Below are 8532 nucleotides of genomic sequence, written 5' to 3' on the forward strand. Positions count from 1 at the left end.
GTTGAAAATCAAAATACACTTGTTTTCACATTTTTTCCCTATTAATCTGATGATACCTATAAAACACTGGGAAGAAGAAACCAAAAATGGCTAACATTTCTACTAAACTGCCCACCAGTTACACCATTTATTCATATTCAACTAGACCGACATTGGACAATTGGATATTGGACAATTGTATTAGCAATATTCTTATAGTTTGCTCAGTAATAAGGAACTGCCTCTGGTCAGTTTCACAATATGGTTTTCTGAAGAAAACTTGAGTGAAACTTGCAACTTGGGAACTCTTTAAAAGTATGTTTTATATAGAAGCAACATGACTGTTGAGCTAACTCTGAAGTAGTTTTTGACTGGAACCTCTAAGATTCATAGTGTGTTACTGTGGTCCCCAATTCAGGTTTGAAAAGGTAGAATGTGTCAGTTTTTAAAATCCAACAAATATGATTATGTAATGATTCCAAAATGATTGTGTGATGAGAGTTGTATTTTGTTTATGAGAAAATTATCCAGCAGATTTTATGTTGCCTCTAGTGTTTTGCATTTTATTTTACCAGTTTTACTTGTAAATTACATTTTATTTTGAATGTTTAAATCTTTCTTTCCTGACTATCACTTCCATCTTTTTCAGGATATTGCTGTATGACTATTAATAACAAGGTAACTTTTGTGTAGTTTCCATTGTACATTACTTCCCTAAATTTCCCACTGACCAAATGTGAGCAATTATTTATATGATGTATAATAGACATATTCCTCTCTTCTTTCTAACCTCACTACCAAATGGCCTCCAGCTAAAAAGGCAGACTTTTTGATACATTGCTTGGAAGCATGGTTTATAGGTTGTATTTACATAAACTACTGTAAACTAGACTAGCACTTTTTAAAAGTTGGATAGTTGTTACAATTGTCAGCATCAGTTTACAGGTCAGATTGAAACTATTTCATAATGGAAATAATGTATCATTTATTTTTTAATCCAATCCTTCAACTTCAATTCCTTATTTCCACCATTTGGGAGTATTGATAAACAATTGAACATACTTGTCTACACTGTTTGTAACATATAAACAACTTAAGCCTCGGAGTTTGGACCCATGACTTGGCTGGAAGTGAAACATTTCTGACACTAAAGTTACAAGTTACGTATACCTACTCCACTCTTTTGTGCTGCTTGGTGTAAGATCTCTATATAAGCAACTAAAATGATCTTCAACAATTATTTATTTATTCTATTTTCTACTGTTGTTTTGCAACATTTGATATTGCATGCATTCAAGAGCTGAACAAAGAGTATGTCAGAGCAGCCATTACTGTAGCTTGTTTTGCCGAGTTCTGAGATGAAGATGAGCGCTTATTTCCCCCTCCACAAAGCCAGCACCATTTTAGCCATATGCCTGTTGCGTTTTGACAGGGGATAGTTATAGCTTGTTGCAGTTTTGAAAGTATATAACAACCATTTTTGCTCACAGTGTGGTGTTCAAGTTGGGGGTGGGGGGGGAGGAAGGGGGCATGGGGCGTTAGATAAATCAATAAACAGGCCAACCCATGTCATGTTTTCAGATGATGGCCAGAAGTCTTGAGCCAATAATATAGAAAATGAAGCAAATTTAAAGTAGTCGAAACAGAATGAGGCAACATTGTATGTGTGTTTACATAAAATTAGTGAATTATGTATCTGATATATGTTGCCACAGGTAATAACGTTCATGCGCTAACTTTTCAACAAAGATGTTGTCGTGACTAGGAATGACTAGTATTGAATGCATTAAATTGCTCAAATCCTAAAGTAGTAACTTCGCATGGAGTTTAGTTTCCATTTAAAAATTGTTAACAAATGTTGGAATTCCAATTTTACATAGGCCGAAGGAAGCACCAATTCTGTGGTGTTTGTGTATTAGTAACAGATACTATGGCTGAAATTTTGACAAGTGCTTTAAAAAACACAGGGACCACATTCTATAATTTATATGTCAGCCCAATTTGCTTATGCAGCATCTGAGCAAAAATGTCATTGACATGCACAACTGAAACATAGGCTAGGCCCACCTGGACACAGCTCAACACCCACAAAGGCATTTACTTCTTCAGATGTTCAGGTGGCTGAGGCTGAAACTGCATTTCGAAAGCAGCCTGTAGTGGAACAGTTTGAGATACTTTCAATACTGACTATGTATAAAATAATAAATAAAGTTGTTCTGTTGGTCGTATTCTTGTTAGTAATTTGGGATAACTGTGTTACCACACGTAATTCTTTAGATCAGGTTGACAACCAGAACCAATTCCCGTCAACCACAAAATTCTAGAGTATGCCTGCTTTGTTGTCCATTTGCTAATGTTAACTACTTAGTGAAACATTTTTTTTTTTTTGAAAATCAGACTCTCCTTCCTTACCAAGAACCTTACCTGAGTGGCATGGTGGCTCAGTGGTTAGCTCTGCTGTCTCACAGTGTAATGGACCAAGGTTCAATTCCAACCTCGGGTGACTGTCCGTGTGGAGTTTGCACATCCTCCCCATGTCTGCTCTGGTTTCCAGTCCAGAGATGTGCAGATTAGGTGGATTGGCTATGTTAAATTGCCCATTATGCCCAAGAATGTGCAAGTCAAGTGGATTAGCTATGGTAAATGCAGGGCTGCAGGGATGGGGGGTGGTCTGGGTGGGCTGCTCTTCAGAGAGTTGGTGTGGACTCGATGGGCTGAATGCCCTACTTCCAGACTGTAGGAATTCTGTGATTTTATTCTTACTTCAGACATCATTAAGTAAATATTGTTCTTTTTTTTTTAGCAGTGAACGCTCCACATCTCTGTAATATCCCAGATCTGACAGAAATATTGCCCTTTTCCTGTATGACACACTCTCCAAGTCAGACACTGTTCTGACTGTACGTTCAGTCGCAGGTAAGGAAACAGATAAAGCAGCCTCAATTTTGCTTTAAATTTCACGGAATCTTTATTTGTGCTAACATCACTGTACTTGCCATGCAGGTCCCTTAATAATAGAGCCCTAAAGTATAGGGGTGGGGGGGTGGCTTCCTTAAATCATAAGGATAAGGAAACCAAATTAATATGATTTGTTTTTAATTCAAAAATGATCAAGATGCTTGCTAAAACCGATATGAATAAATTTTGAGAAACTTAAGACTTTTTTTTCTTTGGAAATGTCAGTGGTGCTGCTTCAAACATCAAGGGTGAAATTAATCTTCAGCAACAGTGAAAAATGGACAGTGGTGGTTTAGCAACGTGTTTGGCTGATTTTCCTCTTTTTAAAGTCAGTGGAAACTGGAATCAGACATGTACAACAGGCTGCAAATTCAGTACCAGCTGCTTGTTGCTCACGACTGGCAAAAATTAATTTCATTCCAGTTAATGTCCTTTAAACCCTCAATTTAATAAACTGAAAAGTTTTGTCTAACCGCAGCCTGCATTATTTTTGCCACTCTTTATTAAAGATTTAAACTTTTTTTCTAAAAAAGGCTTTGTGAGCAAATGTTGATGAAAAATTTAACTGTTGAGCTTTTTTTTGACAACTTTTCAGCAAGATTTCATTTCATTAAGATGAAGAAAGATAGTTTAAGGATCATTAAGTGGAATAGTTTCTCCACTTTCTCCACAAATGCAGTCTTGCACGCTGAGTATTTCAGTTTCTAAATCAGATTTCCAGCCTCCGCAGTTTTTTACGTTTGCATTTATTTCACCCCTTTTATTGCATTCTCCAGATTGGGGTCGCTCAAATTAATTACAACAATAATTAGATGTAGAGTAAAGCTGACGCAATATATTTGTATTCATCCTTGCCCTGTTCTCCTGTGATGCCTCCATTTTCTACAGGAGCTATCTGTACGTTCATATATCTGTATGTTTAAAAGGCCTCTTTTGGGAGTACTGTCAATTTAATCCTGAATTACAACCTCTAAGATGCTTATGCAACCAGCCTTCATAAGAAGCAGTTAATTTTTTTCTCAAACCAAGTTGCTAACATTCCTAAGTAAAAATTATTCAGGCTATTGACAAGTGCTGGGTAGGGTAGCACGGTGGAACAGTAGTTAGCACTGCTGCCTCACAGCACTGGGGACCCGAGGTCAAATCCACCCTCAGGCGACTGTTATTGTGGAGTTTGCACATTCTCCCCATGTCTGCATGGGTTTCCTCCCAGAGTCCAAAGATGTGCAGGTAAGATGGATTGGCCATGCTAAATTGCCCATTGTGTCCAGGGATATGCAGGTTAGATGGATTAGCCATGGGAAATGCAGGGTTGCAGGGATGGGGTAGAAAGGTGGGTCTTTGTGGGATGCTCTTCAGATGATTGGTATGGTCTCAATGGCTGAATGGCCTGCTTCCACACTGTAGGGATTCTATGATTCTAATGAGCAGGACTGCAAGGCATGGATACTGTCTATCATCTGATGCTTACCAAGAGAGAAAGAAAGAATGAGTGATGCGCAAAGTATAATATTTCAAACTGCTGTTTTTGAAGCTGGAATTATTGGACAGTACCAGGTGTGGGGAGGGTGGGGTGGATACTTTCGTACACCCGACATGTTAACCCTTTTTTTAAAACACTAATGAACCTGTTTTGTTGTTCATTGATGCTTTCCCTTGAAGATGATGTCCAGTATCTTATCTGGGATTCTTCATACAAACAACAGGCAAAAACAAGTAATACTATTATTTTCAACCCTAATGTCATTCTTCTTCAGGAACATTTCTTTTGACAAAGAATATACCGGATATGTGCATTAGTCTTTGTCCCATTTCTTTGTTATAATTCTGATTTGCAGCAGTATTTTACTTTGATGGTTCCCAGCCTCCATTTAGTAAAAGCGGTGACATCATCCCACACCAATAATGTTGTAGAGTGGAACGTCAAAAGTTTAAGTATGAAAACTTATTTTTTCAGCTAGGCCCAGTCACTATTTGTCACCAAATTCTCTTTAGGCAGTTCCAGAAGGTGAGAAGGCATAATTCATCAGCAGAAATGTACCTTGAAAAACATCAGTTCACCATATGATTGAATTGTTTAAGTGACGGGGGGAACATATTTGTCTTTCCAATGTTGGTGTCAGGAGTCACCTGGACAAAGGAACACACAGAGTAGGAGCAGAAGTAAGTTTTGAAGGAGGAGGAGGGGATCTCATTGAAACCTGCAGTAGGGTTAGAGTTAGGAGTACTGCGAGGCCTGGCTAGAGTGGAGAAGATGTTTCCACTAGCAGGAGAGACTAGGACCCAAGGACACAGCCTGAGGGTGAAGGGGTGAGCCTTTAGACTGAGAGGAGGAGGAATTTCTTCAGCAGAGGGTAGTGAATCTGTGGAACTCTTTCTGCAGAAGGCTGGGGAGGCCAAATCTTTTAGTGTATTTAAGACCAAGATAGATAAGTTCTTTATTAGTAAAAGGATCAAAGGTTACAGGAGGAAGGAAGTAGAATGGGGTTGAGAAACACATCAGCCATGATTGAATGGCTGAACAGACTCAATGGGCCTAAAGGTGTAATTCTGCTCTTATATGTTATAAATAGTCTTATGGTTTGATTTGGCCCCTCAAGGCTGCGTTGTCATTCAAAAAGATCATGGCTGATCTGTTGGTTTTTCAATTCCACATTTCCATCTACACCAATATGCCTTGATATCCCTAATAAGGATTCATCCACTCCGCCTTAAAAATATTTAATGACCAGGCCTTCTGAGGCAGAGTGCAGAAAGGGAAATCTGGCAGGAAACAATACATGGCACCTTCAAGGAATAGCCAACTTTTTAGTTCTGTTCGTCCCGATGGAAGGAAGATTCATCCTGACCAGATTTTTGCTTCTGTGCTTTATCCGTAGTTTGACAACTAGGTGATAAGAACAGGAAAGAAAACTATCCCTGGCTGTCATAAGATAGAGGGACAAGGTCAAGACAGGAGGTGTGAGGAAGGAAAATTGAAGTGGAGACAAATTGCAAAATGAGTGGCAGCAAAATAATTGGAAGAAATCTTCTGAGGTACTTCCTGTGTAGACTTTGTTGCATATCTTCTGATTCTGTATATGCCTAGTTACCTCCTGCTAGACAAAGCCTTTGCCATCATAATTACTTGCTTTTGTTCCAAGTCTGAGGAAGAATCATCTTTTAAAGAAACAAAGAAAACTTTGAGGAAACAGGCTGAATAGGAAGTGAATGGAGGAAGAATGGAGCCCCAGTGGCTCAGTAAGTTTGCCCTGTGAGCTGTGAAATACAGACCAGCGGAGTCCTCAAGCCTGTGCTGATTTAGCTGATCTGAACCAAGGAATGGTCGAGCTGTTGGCAGTTAAGCTCCGTATGTGAACGTTCCTGCTGCTGAGATCTATCCAGCATCAGCATCCTCCTATTGGAGTTATCTTCAGGGAAGTTGGCTGAAGGCCGGACTGAACTTGTGAAGTTTCTTGTGTTCGAAACCTCATTGCTCCTCCCTGTTAAGGATCTCGCATGAACCATGACCATTTGGGCACAGTATCAGAAAACCAATAAACAGTCCATTTCATTATTTGTAGCCTCTGATGAATGGAGGTTGATTGCCATTCCTTGATGCTTCCAGTGTGGGCAGAGGTCCTGCAGTGGTGCACTATGGATTGTGTGCCCTCTTTTCTTATTTCTACGATGGATACTTCCAAGAAGAGGTGTGTAAAACAATGTACATCTTGTGTAAAATGTCTTTCAATTCTGCATGTTCTTAGTCTTCTCATGTTGGTCAGAGCCCTCTCTCATCGCAATGATTTGCCTTTGTGTCAAATCTGTGGAAGAATCATATTTAAAGACATAAAATGGACAAAGTTTACTCAGTTCATGAGTATCTGTATGAATTTGTTTGGAATTAGTTCCTCTGAGCAGAAAAAAAAGTTGATTATTCATCGAATGAATAAGTCGATTAATTGATAGTGCTGCGTATAATTTGCAATATTTAATATTAACAGCAGGAACTGGAACGTCTTAAGTCAGATGATGGCTGAGTTTTATTTTAATACATTTGGACCAGTTCATTTTACCCACATTTGCTTGGAAACATCTGTATGAGACATTTCTTGCTGAATTTGCTTTCATGTCTGACCAATCACAGAATGCCAGTGAAACAGTTACTTAAGCTTTTAAATGTCCTTATGACCATTTCACCAACGTCTTCAATGTGCTTTCTGTGCCTAGACATCATTTGAAAAACGCTGAGTACTTTGAGGGTTGTATGTGAGAGCTCGTTGTATGCCATTACGGCTGGATTCTGTTATGTTTTATTCTTTGCTGTCTGTGTAGGGGCACGGAAAGGCCTCTATTCGGACTTGGCTGGCTTTTGGTAATTTAGAGATTAGTTCCACTATCACAGATAAGATTTGATTAGACATGTTGAGAGAATAGAGGGACATGGGAACAAGCTGCCATGTGGGATGAGGAGCTCAACGCTGGCACGCCTGTTTCTGCTCTGTCATTTTTACATAGATTTCTGTGAAAACATCTTTCATGCAAGTGGCCTAGTAAAAGTTAGTAGGTGGATATTTTCTCAAGACAACCAAATCCAGCCATTAGTGCCCTATTAGTTCGCAGTATGGATGAATTCAGCCTTCAGTTTTACAGGCTTAGTCTATTGTTGTTGGGTACTTGAGGTATTTCTATTTAGTTGCAAGAAAAGCATGATGTGGGGTTTAGGGTGATGGTGCCACAGTTAATGAGATATAATTAATTAAATAGCTAAGCAAGTGAGATCATGTGCTTCAGTCACTAAGCGGTATGATGCAGATAATGTATCTGTTGGCAGCATGCAATTCCAGTCTTGAAGCAGTTTCTTGTGACTATATGAGCATCTCTGAACGACTCCCTGTCAACTTTAATTTCATCAATAAAGTTTCATCCTTTGTTGACTCTTAGCTTACTTGACGACGGTGGCTGCATACCAAAAATTATTGTTTGCAACCCTAGTGTTTTATTTGATCTCAGGCTGGGCTTCTAATGGGTGTCGGTTCCATTTGATACTGTTGAATTGTACCTCTGTGACATTGCCAATCTTTTCCCCTGCTGCTGAAACCCCCCTTCCTGCCTTTTATACTTTTAGACTGGCGCTGGACATGCCACTGTTGTTCACCATTTTCATAAATGGTTTGGACTTGGGAAGTACAATTTCAAAAATTTGCGAATGATACTAAGTTGGAAGTTTCATTAATACAGAAGGAGACTGTGACAAGATGCAGGAAGGCACTAAGTTTGCAGAATGACCATACAGTTGGCCAATGAAACTCAATAGCAATAACTGTGAGGTGGTAAATATTGACAGGAAGGAGAAAGCAGTATACTCCTTGAAAAGTAAATAACTTAGTCAGGTACAGGAACAAAGGCTCCTAGGCCTTTAAATATAGATACCTAAATCACTAAAGGTACAAGTTAAGGCCATAACTGAAGAAAAAACAAGAGTTCATTTTTAGAGGGATAGAATTGAAAAGCTATTGAATGTACTTAGAACATAACAAAGTGTAGAGCTGAATGAACACAGCAGGCCAGGCAGCATCAGAGGAGCAGGAAAGCTGACGTTTTGGATCTGGACCC

The 8532-nt window shown here is 39.1% G+C and overlaps 1 long non-coding RNA gene across 1 annotated transcript in view; it reads left to right on the top strand.

Annotated features, from left to right (window-relative positions):
* Positions 1–596: 596 nt before the first annotated feature.
* LOC125481091 overlaps positions 597–8532 on the top strand; it is a 20078-nt gene continuing 12142 nt past the window's right edge. Inside the window, exons 1-2 of the long non-coding RNA XR_007261201.1 lie at positions 597–657; positions 2783–2895. This is a non-coding gene — a long non-coding RNA (uncharacterized LOC125481091). The remainder of the gene's footprint in view (positions 658–2782; positions 2896–8532) is intronic.

The sequence above is a fragment of the Rhincodon typus genome, unplaced genomic scaffold (assembly GCF_021869965.1).
Source record: "Rhincodon typus isolate 14 unplaced genomic scaffold, sRhiTyp1.1 hic_rhity00000844, whole genome shotgun sequence".
Taxonomy (NCBI): Eukaryota; Metazoa; Chordata; class Chondrichthyes; order Orectolobiformes; family Rhincodontidae; genus Rhincodon; species Rhincodon typus.